The sequence below is a fragment of the Glycine max genome, chromosome 1 (assembly GCF_000004515.6).
Source record: "Glycine max cultivar Williams 82 chromosome 1, Glycine_max_v4.0, whole genome shotgun sequence".
Classification (NCBI taxonomy): domain Eukaryota; kingdom Viridiplantae; phylum Streptophyta; class Magnoliopsida; order Fabales; family Fabaceae; genus Glycine; species Glycine max.
This window is the reverse complement of record NC_016088.4, coordinates 16,368,821-16,386,317: the sequence shown is the minus strand read 5'-3', so window position 1 is coordinate 16,386,317 and position 17,497 is coordinate 16,368,821.

Here is a 17,497-nt window from a genome sequence, read left to right as displayed (position 1 = left end):
AGGATCCCCCGGTGAGGTAGAGGAGGCCCGTATGGATGAAGAAATGATTGACTTGCTCGGTTTCTTGGGAGGAAGCGGAGCCACGTGACAGAGGTCATCGCGCTTTTGTTATTGACATTACTGTTTTCTACTATTGTCTATATTGCTATTGACATTACTGTTTTCTGTTATTGTCTATATGGTTACTAACATTGCTGTTATTATTTTTATTGTTTCTGTTTGGCGTTATGGCTCTCAATTATTTCGTCACCGTTTTTTTTTTGCGACTTACCATTTCGTGCATTTTTTTCGTTTACCTTGTGGTTAGATGTAAGTTGGTAGTGTGCGCCCTCGTCCGCACGACCTTTTCAAAGAGAAAAAGGAAAAAAGGGAAAGGAGAGAGGAAATGAACAAATGATAATAACTTAAAAAAGAAGAAAAAAAAAAGAGAAAAAAAAGAAAAATAATAATAAGTGGTCTAGCTAAAAACCGACATGCTTTTGAAAAGAGATAACTTCCAGCTTTTCTTTGAAAAAATTTCACTGATCATAACCAGTTTTTTGAAAAAAATGTGTATACACCTGAAGGGTGAATGCTATGAAAATTTTCCCGAACACCCGAAATAGACTCGGATGAATGCACAAACTGATAAAAGAACATATTTTGGAAACACTGGGTTGACTTAAATAGGAAAAATAAATCCTGAGCCCTAGCATCACATGACCGTAAAAGCTTGACGCTTGAGTGTCCACATGGGTGCATGCATGACTAGTTTTGCATAAAATTTCAAAATCATCATCGTTGCATGTATATCATGGAAATAATGTGGGACATCTCCTTTATTCCCGAACCGCTGGCCAAACCCTGACATATATCGTGTTCAGTCGTTCTATAAGCCTTGAGCCAAAATCCCAACTTACCATAAACCTTGACCTAGGGTGAGAATGTCAATCCTTGCCCTCAGAAGAAAACAAAGAAAAGAAGGTTCCCGATCAAAGAATTGGAAGAAAGCAAAAAGAGAAAATTCCCAATCAAATAGTGGGAGAAAGCAAGAACTCAAAAAGAAAGAAAAATCCCGATCAAGGATCGGAAGAAAACAGAAGAAATATGCAAAAAGGTCTTTGGACCAGACAATATCTGAACAATACAAAATTTTCACCAAGTAAACAAAAAAAAGAAAGGAAACCATGACCTAAAGTGGTCCTCTCCCTTTGATTGCCAACCAAAATCCTGTGCGTCGGTGGCTTGTTCACCTCACACTAAACAAAACCAGAAAAGGAAAAGGCAAGAACACTCAAAGCCAAAGTTCCCACAAAAAAAACCATTCCCAAGAAAAGTCCTATTGATCCACAATCACGAATGTAATCTTTGATTCGATAGGAAATGATTTGCAAAATCAAGTCATGACATATCTATGGTTTAGAATTAGGATGAAACACTTACCCGTGTGAGATTGATACACTTAGAGTGATTTTCTTCTAATGTCCAAAATCCCATTTATGGTTATGAGAAAATTTCATCAGCATACTCTCCTTCCCCGGTTGACACATTGTTTTTCATCCGAAAAGCATATGTTGCTTTGATCAGTTGGAAGTTTTGTCTCTTTACTAAAGCATGTTCACATTTTTAGTGAAGAAAACACCGAGACTATTTTAGTCTCATAGTTATACAGAACTACGTAGGTCTAAGTTCCTCATTGAGGATATGTAGGAGCAAGAGCCTCGCTTTTATCGGCCGCCCCACAATCTCTGTCATACCGACCCTGAGGTCATGTGACATGCGGAGAAAAATTATGGTCACTCCGCACCTTTTCGCCATCTGGAGACGATCGTGTCCGATGGCACGCAGAGACAAATTATGGTCATTCTGCGCCTTTTGTCATCCAGAGGCGGCTAGCCCGATGACATGCGGAGACAAATTATGGTCATTTCGCACCTTTTCGCCATCCGGAGACGATCATGTCCGATGGCACGCAGAGAAAAATTATGGTCATTCTGCGCCTTTTGTCATCCAGAGGCGGCGAGCCCAATGACATGTGGAGACAAATTATGGTCATTCCACACCTTTTTTCCATCCGGAGACGATCGTGTCCGATGGCACGCAGAGATAAATTAAGGTCATTATGCGCCTTTTGTCATCCAGAGGCGGCGAGCCCGATGACATGCGGAGAAAAATTATGGTCATTCCGCACACCTTTTGCCATCCAGATACAATCGTGTCCGATGGCACGCGGAGACAAATTATGGTCATTCCGCACCTTTTTCCATCCAGATACGATCATGTCCGATGGCACGCAGAGACAAATTATGGTCATTCTGTGCCTTTCGTCATCCAGAGGCGGCGATTCCGATGGCATGCAGATACCAGTTATGGTCACTCTGCGCCTTTCGTCAATCGAGAGGAATGAATTTGGCAGTATCATGATGATGTTGATCGTTCGGTGCTGATCATTTTCAAATTTTTGCAGGTTCCGCTGGCGGGGAGATTGACCGGCCGAATGATGTTCCGCTTGAACGAAATTAGTGTCTTATCTTTACTTCCCTTTTATCTCCAATAAAAGACAAGTAAAGAGGGGCAACTGTCATATCCTAATTTTGTTCGGGGACAATCTGTTTGTTAGGATGTGACCCTCACTTGACCACTTCGAGGTACTTGACACCCATCGTTAGGCAATCCGTGAAGTTCCGCGACATGTCAGGAGTTGAAAGGAAGTGTTAATGTGCAATCCATAAAGTTCTGTAGCATTCCGGTAGCCAAAGAAGGGATGATTGCGTAATCCATAAGGTTTTGTGACATTATGGAAAGAAAACAAGTATTGTTACGTAATTCGTAAAGTTCCGTAACGTTACGGAAAAAGAATCAGCAAAAAAAAGGAAGAAGGGGTGTATTTAGTAAACTGGGGTGTACAAATAGCAATAGGCCCACTGCTCCTATGTTGTCAGTATGACAGAAATTGTGGGGCGGCCGACAAAAGCGAGGCTCTTGCTCCTACGTATCCTCAATGAGGAACTCATACCTACGTAGTTCTGGATAACTTGTGAGACTAAAAATAGTCTTGGTGTTTTCTTCACTAAAATGCGAACATGCTTTAGTAAAGAGAGAAAACTTCCAACTAATCAGAGCAACATATGCTTTTCGAATGAAAAACAATGTGTCTACCGAGGAAGGGAAGTATACTGATGAAATCTTCTCATAACCATAAATGAGATTTTGGATGTTAGCATTTCGCTTCTAAATGAGCATTTCGAGGAAACACTGGGTTCAACAAAAATAGAAGAAAATCACTCAAAGTGTATCAATCTCACACGGGTAAGTGTTTCATTCTAATTCCGAACCATAGATATGCCATGACTTGATTTTGAAAATTATTTCCTATCAAATCAAAGATTACATGTGTGATCATGGATCAATAGGACTTTTTCTTGGGAATGCTGTGTATTTGGTGGGAACTTTGGCTTTGAGTGTTTTTGACTTTTTCCTTTTCTGTTTTTGTTTAGTGTGAGGTGAACAAGTCACCGACGCACAAGATTTAGGTTGGCAATCAAAGGGAGAGGACCACTTTAGGTCGTGGTTTCCTTTCTTTTACTTGGTGACAATTCTGTATTGTTCGGATATTGTCTGATCCAAAGACTTTTCTGCATATTTCTTCTGCTTTTATTCCGATCCTTGATCGAAAATTTTCTTTCTGTTTTTTTTTTTGCTTTCTCTCGCTCTTTGATTGGGAATTTTCTCTTTTTGCTTCCCCTTTTTTGTTTTCTTCTCAGGGAAAGGATTGACATTCTCACCCAGGGTCAAGATTTATGGTAAATTAGGATTTTGGCTCAAGGCTTGTAGCATGGCTGGACTTGATATATGTCAGGGTTTGGTTTGGTCCAAGGATAAAAGGGGATGTCCCACATTATTTCCATGACAAAAATGCAATAATGATGATTTGGAAATTTTATGCAAAACTAATCATGCATGCACCTATGTGGACACTCAAGTGTCTAAAAGTTTTTGGTCATGTGATGCTAGGGCTCATAATTCATTTTCCCTATTTTAGTCAACCTAGTGTTTCCAAAAATATGTTCTTTTATCAATTTGTGCATTCATCCGAGTCTATCTTCAGTGTTCGGAAAAACTTTCACAGCATTTACCCTTCAAATGTGTACACACATTTTTTTTTTCAAAAACTGGTTATGATTAGTGAATTTTTTCAAAGAAAAGCTGGAAGTCATCTCTTTTCAAAAGCATGTTGGTTTTTCAGCTAGACAACTTATTTTTCTTTTTCTCTTTTTTTTATCATTTGTTTATTTCTTTTTCTTGTTTGTTTTTGTTTTTTCTTTTTTCCTTTTTCCATGAGGTATTTTGCTACCTAAACATATGTATATTTTTGTGAGGTATTTTGCTATATACATGCGTGTCCAAGGTATCTTGCTACCTAAACATACATATATATGTTTTGTGAGATATTTTTTCTATATACATGCATATCCAAGGTATCTTGCTACCTAAACATACATACATACATACATACATATATATATATATATATATATATGTTTTGTGAGATATCTTTTTGCTACATACATGCATATCTAAGGTATCTTGCTACCTAAACACACATACATATATTTTGTGAGGTATGACTACCTTCCTTGCTTGCGCTTGTTTTATTTAAATTCCTAGGATCATGAGCAACTAGGTGTGTCCTACTATGACTTGCGAAACAAAAGGTGATCAAATAACAAGCAGAAATTTAAAAGTTACTAGGTTGCCTCCTAGTAGCGCTTCTTTAACGTCTTGAGCTGGACACATGATGACTTGTCGGTCACGGACCTAGTACTTTGCTTACCTTTGGCTTTGGACTATGGTCGCCTATTGGTTGGCCATGTGTCGTAGGCAATGCTCTAACCTTTTTGTGGATGAGCTGAGATGAACTCTAGAGGTGGTGGCGGTGCGTTTATTGCCCGCTGCCAGCCATCCCCAGGTTGTTGTGGTGTTTCGCCCTGCGCCTGCCTGGGGGCGCAGTACTTCTTGATGAAAGCTTGATTAGTAGGGGACCTGATGACCTTGCCGGGGGTGATAGGCACTCCATAGAACTGATAGAAGCCCGTAATCAGAGCTGGAAACCCCAAGACACTGTTGGACTTTTCCGGGTCCACTGGGTGTCTTGCGGGCATGATCCCTGCAAATAGTGGATGATATAAGAAATCAGTTGAACCATATGCATACTTACCTATGTCGGGACGACACAGACCAACTGATACATCCGCAGGGGGAGATCGGCATTGCGGTCGTTGGGTAGAACGTTGCTAAGTAGCAACGTCATCCATATCAGGGTAAGAGTGGTCATGTTGGTGCGCATGATCCACACTTGTCTCTTTGCAGCGGCACGGGTGAAATCTTGCCCCGGTATGCATAGTAGCTGCGTGATAGCCTCCCTCTCTGGTTGTGCTCGCACAGTTGGCCCTCCTCCAATATCAGGGGGTGGCCCAGGAACTGATAAAAGGAAACTACTGGCCCCTTAACCGGGAGTGCAAGTCTCGGTTAAGCATTTAAGGGCAGAGGACCTTAAATTCTCTTAAGGTGCGGATGTGGAGCCTACTGAAGGCGAGAGCGTGTAGCCCTCTGAAGGCGAGGACATGTAGTCCTCTAAGGGTGAGGGCGTGTAGCCCTCTGATGGCGAGGGCATGTAGCCCTCGAAAGGTGAGGACGTGTAGTCCTCTAAAGGCGACAGGTTCTAGTACCCAAGGGTCCACCCTTATGAGAAAACATGAGATTGACTCATTGAGAGGGCCGGTCATCCCAAATTCATTAGATGTAAGAAATCTATGCAGTTAACATAATTTTTAGGTATGCAGATGCATACAACCTTTGTCGTGAAATTTGGTAAATGTGGACTTCATATGAAACAATGCAATGTAATGGAAAGTTTGTACAATGTTCATGACATTCTTTCCTTATTTTATGATTTTGATTGAATTTTTTTTTTTTGGAAAACACAGGTTGACTGTTCTTTTGAAAGAGGTGATAATTCATGCAGCCTTATCCTATCTTTTGCAAATCTCTCTGGGAACTCCCTCAGAGTGTATGTTCTGTTTGATTTAGTCACTTGACCATTTTTTGGAGTGACGGTGATGGAGCCATTTAATCAATCTATTGAAATCCCAGGGTTTGTCCCCCTCTTTTTTGTTCAAAAACATCGACGGGTTAGAACTTTTGATCTGCCCCTAGGTTCGCTTGAGGCTCATGCACGATGCCCCTCATTGCCGCAGTGTAGGGCTTTGAGGTATCCATCTTTGTTTTCACAACCTTGTAGTAGGCTGCCTTGCAGCGACGCTTTCCATTTGTCCAAAGCTAGGCAAGGGATGACGATCTATCGATTGTGACCCTAGCCTCTACTTGCGTTTGTCCCTAAGTACCTGAAAGTAGGAAACGACATTGTGCAGCAAACTGTTGTCGTGTTACCGTCTTACCTTGATTGGTTTCTGCCTTCAGCTTAGTCCCAGCATCTGACCATGGCCTAAGATGATTCTGCCCCTGTTATCACAAAACATGCATGCGTATGTGTATGTATGAATGTTTTCAAATGCAACGAGCCAGTTAGGTTCAGTTTTAATTAAGCGCTTTGGGGCATCCCGTGGACTGAGCGAAAGGGCTCAGGCTATCATAGACTGCACATGGTTTAAAGCACAAAGTGAGGACTGAAGCCTCAAACTTATGTTCTCTTCTTTATAGAAGACCGTGACGGGAAAATTACAGCAGACAGGAATCCTTGGGGGAAACCAAGAAGAACACACAAAAATAAAAGAACATGCAGCTACATCCTTAATTGCCCCAGATTCTAAGCATAGTATCGCTTGACAACATCAGAGTTCACGGATGAAGGTAGCTCCTCGCCATCCATGTTGGTAAGCACCAGGGCCCCTCCGGAAAAATCCCTTTTCACAACGAAAGGCCCCTCGTAGTTCGGGGCCCACTTCCCTTGATTATCTTTAATAGCGTGGGACATCTTTTTCAGCACAAGGTCCCCCTCATGGAACTTGCACAAGCGTACCTTATTGTCAAACACATTCTTCATTCTTTGTTGATACAGGCACCCATGGCTCATGGCCGTCAAGCGCTTACCTTCAATAAGGTAGAGTTGGTCATAGCGTGTTTGAGCCCACTCTGATTCTTCTAAGCCCGATTCTGCTAGTATCCTCTGGGAAGGGATCTCTACTTCAAATGGGAGTACCGCTTCCATTCCATAAACTAAGGAATACGACATTGCCCTAGTAGAAGTTCGTACTGAAGTTCGGTATCCATGCAAGGCAAAAGGCAACATTTCATGCCAATCTTTGTATGACATTGTCATCTTCTGAATAATTTTTTTAATATTCTTGTTGGCTGGTTCCACGGCTCCGTTCATCTTTGGCCGGTAGGGCGTGGAGTTGTGATGCTGGATTTTGAAATCCGCACACATTTCCTACATCATCTTGTTATTCAGGTTGGTGCCATTGTCAGTAATGATCTTCCTAGGGAGTCCGTACTGACAAATCAGCTCCCTCTTTATAAACCTGACCACTACACTCCTCGTGACATTGGTGTAAGAAGCCGCTTCGACCCATTTGGTGAAATAATCTATCGCCACGAGAATGAAACAATGACCGTTCGAAGCCTTGGGATCGATGGCCCCGATGATGTCTATTCCCCACATGGAAAAAGGCCAAGGGGTGGACATGATATTCAGATGATGTGGCGGAGCATTGACATTGTCCGCGAACGCTTGACATTTATGGCATTTCTTTACATGGATGCAGCAATCACTTTCCATGGTGAGCCAGTAATAACCTGCTCTCAGGATCTTTCTGGCCATAGCATGGCCATTGGCGTGTGTTCCAAACGAGCCCTCGTGGACTTCCTCGATCATGTGGTTCGCCTCTTTGGCATCCATGCATCGCAGGAGAGTCAAGTCATGGTTTCTTTTATATAGTATGCTCCCACTCATGAAGAAACCGCCCGCTAATCTCCTCAACATCCTTTTATCATTGTCGAAAGCCTCTGGTGGGTACTCTTTGCTTTCAACATATCGCTTGATATCAGAATACCAAGGCTTACCATCCAAATCCTCTTCCACCTGACAACAATGTGCAGGTTTGACACGACACCAGAACTCAATGTATGGTAGATCCCCGTGTGGTGTTAGCTGGAACATGGACGCCAAAGTAGCAAGCGCATTCGTCATTTGATTTTCCTCCCGAGGAACATGATGGAAGGAGATCTCATCAAAGGAATCAGCCAACTCCTTGATATAGGCTTTGTAGGGTATCAGCTTGGGGTCTCTAGTTTCCCATTCCCCTCTCAGCTGGTGAATCACCAGTGCTGAGTCCCCGTACACATTGAGCAGTTTGACATTAGAGTCAATTGCCGCCTGGACAGCTAGGACACACGCTTCATACTCAGCCATATTGTTGGTGCAGTCAAACCCCAGCCTGGCTGTGAAAGGTATACATTGATTGTCTGGATAGACCAATACTGCTCCAATGCCATGGCCTAGAACGTTTGATGCTCCATCAAACCATACAGTCCATTTGTCCCGGTCCTCGTCCAGTTTTTCCTCAAACAAGGCCATGATGTCCCCATCCGGGAATTTCGGATGCATGGCCTGATAGTTGTTAAGAGGCTGCTGAGCCAAATAATCCGCTAAGCCGCTCCCTTTTATCGCCTTTTGGGTGACGTAAACTATATCAAACTCGAATAGCAAGACCTGCCACCGGGCAATCCGTCCTGTGAGAGCTGGCTTTTCAAAGATGTACTTAACCGGGTCCATTTTGGATATCAACCAGGTGGTATGGCTCAGCATGTATTGTCTTAGACGATGGGATGCCCAGACTAAAACACAACACGTTCTTTCGAGCAGGGAGTAATTCATTTCACAGGCCGTGAACTTCTTACTCAAGTAGTAGACAGCGCACTCTTTCTTCCCGGACTCGTCATGTTGCCCAGCATACATCCCATCGACTCGTCCAAAATCGTCATATACAAAATGAGAGGCCTTCTGGGTACCGGTGGCATAAGCACAGGAGGGTTCATGAGACACTATTTGATCCTTCCAAATGCCTCTTGGCAATCCTCGTTCCAGCTGACGGTTTGGTTTTTGCGTAAGAGTTTGAATAATGGCTCATAAATAGCGGTGAGCTGTGATATGAACCTGGCAATATAATTCAAACGTCCTAGGAAACCTCGGACCTGCCTCTCGGTACGGGGTTCCGGCATCTCAAGGATGGCCTTCACCTTTTCGGGGTCCACCTCTATCCCTTTCTGGCTTACGATGAAACCTAGCAATTTCCCTGATTTGACCCCGAAGGTACACTTAGCGGGGTTTAACCTCAATTGATACCTCCTAAGCCTTTCGAACAACTTCCGCAGGTGGACAAGGTGTTCCTCCTCGGTCCTAGATTTGGCAATTATGTCGTCCACGTAGACCTCGATCTCTTGGTGCATCATATCGTGGAACAAAGCTACCATAGCCCGTTGATAAGTTGCCCCGGCATTCTTGAGTCCAAAGGACATCACCTTGTAACAGAACGTTCCCCACAGGGTGACGAAGGTAGTCTTTTCCATATCCTCCGGCGCTATCTTTATCTGATTGTAACCGGAGAACCCATCCATGAAGGAAAACAAAGCGAAATTGGTCGTATTATCCACGAGGATATCGATATACGGCAAAGGAAAGTTGTCTTTGGGACTGGCCCGATGCAGGTCCCGATAATCCACACACATTCACACCTTCCCATCCTTCTTAGGGACTGGTACAATGTTGGCAACCCATTCTGGGTACCGAGCGACAGCCAAAAACCCAGCGTCAAATTGTTTCTTTACCTCTTCTTTTATTTTCAAGGATGTCTCTGGCTTCATCCTCCTCAGTTTTTGTTTTACCGGGGAACACTCGGGATTCAGGGGTAATCGGTGTTGTACAATGTCAGAACTCAAACCGGGCATATCTTTGTACGACCAAGCGAAGATATCTTGGTAGTCTTTTAGCAGGACTGTCAGTTCTTCACGGATGGGTGCGGACATACCCGTGCCTATCTTTACTTCCCTTTTTCCACTGCCAGTTCTTAAGTCTACTAGTTCTGTCTCTTCTTGATGAGGTCCCATTTCTTGGTCCTCATGGGCGACTATCCTTTCCAACTCCGGGGGAAGTCCCACATCCTCGTGCTCTTCATCCTCTGTCTGATTCGTTTCTTGCTCGAAATCGATGGGCAGGTCCCAGGTCTTAGTACCTTCGAGGGACTCGTCGTCGAATCTGGCGTTTTAAACGTAAAGAAATAGACATGCAAATGGATGAGAACGGGTAGAGACGTAGGAACAGATGAAGAAAGATCTTTGTATTATAAATTCAGGAACAAAAGACACAAAGCCTTAACAAAAGGAAACTCTAAAGCCTAGGCCCAACTGTAGAGCTTTTAAAAGCCATAAAAAGGTTTACATTATGCTTGTCGCGTAAATGTCCGGGCGCTCCTCCACTTGCCAATTTCCTAGTCGGAAACCAGGAGGGCATGGTCGTACCAAATCCGACCCACTCGGAGCATCATCTTCACATATTGTAACGACTTGGCCTTCATCCCCTAGACCCGCGCTTATAAAGCTCCTACTTATGTGGCAGGGCAGGCTTCCTTCATCTTCTTGTCTTAATTGCGAGCCTTGACTTCCGCTTTTCCTTCCCGCAACGCTTCTCCTTATGTATGCTTGTGTGGGTTTATAGCCTAACCCAAACTTCCCACGGTTTCCTCTGGCGCTTATCAGGCTACTTATACCGCCGTTGTCCTTGCCTAAACCCATTCCGGGCTCGTAACCATTCCCCAACATTACCCGGGCCACCATTACTGCCGTATCTGACAGGCAAGGTTACTTAGAGAAGGAATCCACGGAAGAAATGCTTACCACCTCAAAAGACTGGAAAGCGGTTTCCAACGACTCCTCCACGGCCTCCACATATGCCATAGAGGATGGGCAACTCACCAAGATGTCTTCCTTACCCGATACGATAACCAAATGCCCCTCCACTACGAATTTAAATTTTTGGTGGAGTGTAGAGGGAACAACTCCCACCGAGTGGATCCACGGGCGTCCCAATAGGCAGCTGTAAGGGGGATTAATATCCATTATTTGAAAGGTAACTTGACAGGTGTGATGGCCTATCTGTACAGGGAGGTCGATCTCTCCCCTAACCTCTCGGCGAGTGCCGTCGAAGGCACGGACCACAATGGAACTTGGCTTTAGGTGGGAAGCATTAAACGGTAATTTCTCCAAAGTGCTTTTGGGCATTACGTTTAAACTAGAACCGTTATCGATGAGTACTTTGGCCCCGACGTGGTCCATGCACTTGACCGATACATGCAATGCCTTGTTGTGCCCTCTCCCCTCGGCGGGGATTTCTTCTTCGGCGAAGGCGAGATAATTGTTAGCGGTGATATTATTGACGAGCCCTCCGAAGCCTTCTACAGAGATATCTTGGGCCACATGAGCTTCGTTTAAGACCTTTACTAGCAAAGCCCGATGAGGCTCAGAGCTCATGTGTAATTCCAAAAGCGAAACCCTAGCCGAGGTTTTGTTAAGCTGTTCAATGACCTTGAACTCGCTCTGCTGAATAATGCGGAGAAACTCGCTGGCTTCCTCTAGCGACACCTCCTTCTTGCCATAACCATCCCTTTTCTCCGGAAGACCTTTTACCGGAATATCCTCATTCAGAGTGAGAAGCGTTTTATCATCTTGTTCTTCCACTACCTTTGCCTTCCCCTTAACGTTCGTGGGTTGGATTGGTAGGTCGGTGGGCGCAAACACGCGACCGCTGCGGGTCACACCGCTCAGTCCCGTGATATTGGTTACCTTGGCCGACAACGAGCTGATGTCGGTGGCTTTTTCTTTCCTTTCGTCCGGAGGTGTGTACCTCCACGGGACTGCGTGGCTGTTTTGGTATGGGAAAGGGATAGGTTTAGCTGTCGAGGGGTATCGGGGCTTTTGTGAAGCTGCGCCCTTGGTGAAATATATCACCAAAGGTTTAGGCCTTCCAAATCTTCTCTCATCCGCGGACTGCATACATATATGCTGCTCTTCCCTTCCCTCATTGCCGACTTTCAGTCGACCTTGATCTATCATCCGTTGCAAAAGGTCCTCCACTGCCAAACATGTTTCCATATTATGTAGCTCACCGGAATGCAACAGACAAGAATCCTCTTCATGCCCACCGTGGGGAATTACACCCCCCTTTTGTAGGGCCTTATAGATAAACCTCCTGGGGGTCGCTACGTCCCTTAAAGGCTTAGACTTGCGCGGCCTATCCGACTCAGTGGCATTAAACACTCCCCCTCCATGATTGGCGAGCTGGTTGGTTTTCACGTTGGGCTGATCCTCTTGAAATGTTAGCCATTGGGCGTCTATCAAATGTTGGACCTTGTATTTAAGGGCCAGGCATTTTTCGATGGAATGGCCCGGGGTTTTCCCATGGTACGCGCAAGTGGCGTTAGGATCATACCACTTTGGGAAAGGGGGTTGGAAGATCTTCCTGGGAGTTATTACAGCCAGTTGGTTGGCAATGAGGGACGACAAGAGGTCCTCATACATCATTTGGAGTGGGGTGAATTCTAGAATTGGCCTCAGGGGATAGTTCCTCATTGCGTTGGAACTGACACCAAAGTGGGCATTGTCGGGCGAGTCGTGGTTAGAGCCGGAGCTTGGGGGGCCTCCCTCTGGATGGGAGCAGGCGCCCTAAGCTGTACGGTTGCTGAACTGGAGGAGTTCCCGGCGCGAGTTGAGAAGCTCGGATGATGTTGCGCGTATTGATGTGTACCATGAGATGTCTGTGGAGGTTTGATCGATGTGGGCACCGAAGTGACGGTGTGGGCATCCCCCTCCTTCCTTTTTGCCCCAGTTTCTCTGATTCTTTTAGCATTGGTACTTATGGAGGAAACATAATCGAACTTCCCTCTTTTCAACCCTACTTCGATTCTTTCCCCGACGAATACTAGGTCCGCGAAGCTGGACGACATGTAACCTACCAACTTCTCATAGTAAAACACTGGCAAGATGTCTACCATCATGGCGATCATCTCCCTTTCGACCATGGGAGGGGCCACTTGTCCTGCCAGGTCTCTCCACCACTGTGCGTATTCTTTAAAGGTTTCACCTTCCTTCTTGAACATATTCTGTAGCTGAGTACGATCGAGAGCCATATCGGAATTACACCGATATTGCCTTAGGAAAGCAGTAATCAGGTCCTTCCAAGTACGGATGCGGGAAGCTTCTAGATTAGTGTACCAAACAACCGCGGCTCCGGCCAAGCTATCTTGGAAAAAGTGTATTAATAGCTTCTCATCCTTAGAGTGTGCGCCCATCTTGCGACAATACATCTTGAGATGGTTTTTGGGACAAGCGATCCCTTTATACTTGTCGAAGTCTGGCACCTTGAATTTTGGGGGAATAACAACATCCGGCACCAAGCAAAGATTCGTCATGTCCGCGAACGGATAGTCACCAAAGCCTTCAACAGCCCTCAATCTCTCCTCAAGGAGATCGAGTTTCCTTCTTTCTTCGGCCGCCGGGGGTGGTCCTTCCGTGGAAAAGAATATTGGTTGTGCTGTGAGGTTGTGCTGAGGCAATGTGTTGGGTGCTGGCCCCTCGACGGGGATAGGGGAATAGAAATCAACATCCCCTTGGGCATGCTCTTGATGATCTTCATGGGCCTCGTGGGGCTGTTGAGGAGGCTCCCTTTCAAGGAAGGGGGAAGAGACATAGCCCGTGCCATCGTGCTTGACTGGCGGCGTGTAATTAGGCGGCAATCCATAAGGGTAAGCCACCCGATTGTATCCCAAATGGGGGTTGCTGTTGTGCCCCTGTGTATCTTCTCTCGTCCTATTGCGTTTGGGGGAGGATGGTGCGTGGTAGCTAGGAGAGTTGGGTCTGCTTCGGCAGCCGAACTGACAGCGGCAGCGGTGGCCACGTTTTTCTCCATGAGTTGCCTCATTCCTAGCATGGCCTCCATCATAGAAGCCATTTGTTCTTTCAAAGCCGACATGTCGGCTTTCATCTGTTCCTGTGTCTCCTCTTGGTTACCCATCGTTCTAGATTTGGATCTGGTGCGATAGGGATGCCTTGTGGCGCGTTTAGTTATGGTGTTTTTCCTAAAAAAACCCAAACGTGAGGAGTAGGTAAAGAATAATGAATGTATGCTAGAGATAAAATGCAAAAGTGATTTGATTCACACTAACTTTGGAGTAGAAATATGGGATCAACTCATTTTATTCAGAAAGTTATATCTAGTCAAGATCTGAGCGGCCATACAAGCTTCCTAGCGGTTTCTAATTATATGGGTCATTAAATCTATCATATGCTGACAATAGCCGAGAAGTCCGTGGATCTCCTCGGGGGCGGAGTAGGTGTCCCCCATTGCTTTGGCCTTGGCTAGCAATCGGGGAAGTTCTTGACTCCCGTTCAAGGTAAGAGCAAATTGGTCCATCCACAAGGTTGCCTCTTGGTGTAATGAGTCGATCACCCTTCCTCTAGCCTCCTTTTCCGCGTACACTTGGGCATACTCATCCGCCACCCTATGCTCGTGGGCCGTGGCTAGACTTAGTTCCTCTTGGTACTTGCTGATGATGGCTAACATGTTGGTCTCTGTCTCGCATAAACGCTGAGACAAACTTCTCTTGGACCTCGAGCAAGCCTTCAACTCATCCTTCAAGATCAAACTGTCTACCCGCGATTGGTCCCTTTCCTCCCTCCGGAGCTTAAGCTCGCTGTTACTACCCCACAGAGCCCCTTGGAACTTGTTCCAGTCGTGCTCTTCCCTACGAGCCCTTTTGGTCTCTTGTTCCAAGGCCTTGGTGGTAGCTATATTTACATCCCTCAGTTCGGCATTCTCCTTTCGGATCCTAAGAGCCCCTGATTTGAACCTTTCTTTGACTGTTTGAGCTTGCTCGAGTCCTGTCCTAAGGACCTGCACCTCTTCGTCTTCCTCCGGTGCCTCAACTTCTTCCCTTTTAGCGGTCCTCAGACTTGGGAGCCAATCCAAACCTTGCACGTGGGCTTTCAACCACTTATGGTAGCCACCAATGGGCCCATTGTTGCTGCCTCTGAGCTCTTTCTCCTTCTTTTGTACCACTTCCCATGCTTTGCGGACCTTCCGAAGTGTCTCCATGTTGGTCTCACTGAACGCTCGTGAAATGATAGGTGCGAGCTCTTCCTCTTGTGGTGCCCCTCTCATAGGGTAGCCAAGTTGTCTTATAGTAAGAACGGGATTGTAACTGATGCAACCCCTTGTCCCCATCAAGGGAACATTCGAAAATCCTCCGCACGAGACAAGAACTCTAGTTCTTCCTTCTTTCCATCGAGGGAACCAGTTGACAGACGCTCCTTCTTTGTTTGATAAGATTTGGTCCCAATTTGCGCCTCCTTTCTCTGTGCATGAACGGTGACCTTCTAACGGGCAAGCATGCCTTACCACTTGGCAAAAAAAGTGTGAAACCAACCATACATAAAGAGCGAGAGTACAACAGACAATCCTCGTACTGCTCTTCTCACATCTTCGGTCGAAGGTGTCATATAGGTCGGCTAGCATAGCGACAACCGGGCTTTCCTTGTGGTTATGATAGGCAAGAAAAGCGTCGATCGCTGCCAGGTCCACCAACCCATCCATATTCGGAAAGAGGACTCCTCCAAAGATCAACAGTGCGAGAACATCTATGAACGGGGCCCATTCGCTTCTACCTGCCAAGATTCTTGCTTTTGCCTCCAAACATTTTCTCGGTATCCCGACCACCCCATTTTTGACTTGCTTTTGGCGGTCTAATTCCTGCACTGAGATTTGGACTATTTTAGAAATTCTAGCTAATGAGGGATAGAACCCTGAGAAGAGGTATGGTTTCCTTCGCCCTAGAGGACATCCTAGGATTTCTTCAAATTCTTCCACCATGAGGGAGGCAATGGACTCTGTGGAGACTTCTACCATGGCTAGGTCCCAGATTTTACCGTAAGCTTTGCGAAAAGCTTGCCGTTGGAGCTGACCCATCAACTGCCCTAGCTCTTTTAGGTTGGTGATTCCTAGGCTCTTGACCTTGACTTGATAGAACCTCTTTTTAAGTGAAGGCTTTTGACTTGATCCCATGTTTTACTAAAGTGAAACAAAACCTAGTGCAAATCAAAACTCTAACATCTATCATGGGTGGAATGGATGAATGCATGAAGAAATGCATATGATACAGATGCAATTTATGAACACGGGAGCCCGGGAAATTGTCTCCTTCTTAGATACAACGTCTTGGGGTAACACAGTGCCCAACGTATGTATTTAAGAAGGTGACACGGACCTTCCGTTGGTTTGCCAAAGAGAGGGGATTATGACGGGACCCACGCATGATGCATATGCGAAAGGTACAACATGGGGATGTATATAGTACGACAATATTCACAAACAAATATAAGCAAAAGGGTACTTAACACTTATGCATGGCAGTGTGAAAAAATGGCACGCAGCGTGTTTGCCCCGTGCCCCTATTTACGGGACCTATATGGGAGGGAGCTAAAAGGGCTTTTAGTGATAATTCCCAAGGCGGTCATATCTCTCTTGATGGTCTCTAGAGGTATCATCCCCTTTGAAGAACAAATTGCAGCAGTAGGGACTACTAGCAACAATATGTTATCAAAGAAAAAAACTCTAGATGTGGGTTCACTGTAATCAAGCAATTCGGAGACCTAGCATGATCACAGATTCACCTCCACTCCTTAAGTTCCCATGGACCCGGGTATAGGGCCCTTTTTCAACTCACCGTGTGTGCAAATAGTGTTGGTGTTTGTGTGCATCAAATGAATAAATATTTACCTCATGCATACATTTTAAAACACACTAAAAGCATCAAAAGAGTTTATATACACAAGAACATAAGGAGAAAGACAAAGAAAAAGAACAAAAAGGGAAGTCGTGGTAAGGAAAGCACACTGATTGATTGGCCTAACTCTCTAAAAATTGTCCCGAGTGGAGCCACCAACTGTCGCAACCTACCCTTCGGCGGGAGGGCGACGCGGGGCTCGCGGGTGCATCTTCCAAGAAAGGTTCATTTGGGCATTACAACACATACTTGAAAACCTTTTGTTGCCTATCCTCCTCTACTCCATGCTTAGGCTCTTGCACACACCTCTTGCATGTAGCAATCATATGACCAATAAGCTTGCACGAGTTACAGTAAAAAGGTAATTTTTCATGAACAATGTCAACCAAAAAAGCAAAACCTAACCTTTCTACCAGGATTTGACCCGTAGTTGACCCTCCAAATCAACATCCACAATAACTCTCGTGTAATGCCCAAATGAACGTTTCAACATTGCATCATCCATTGCGAGACCAACACCAACTCTTCTCTAGCAATTGAGAAAATAGTATTTGGTCACCAATATTCTTGGGCAAAACCAAGAATCCAAACACAACATCGAGAGTTTGTCTATTTGACCATATTAGGGTTAAAATCTATAGTCCATGAAAAATACCTTAGGGTTCTAA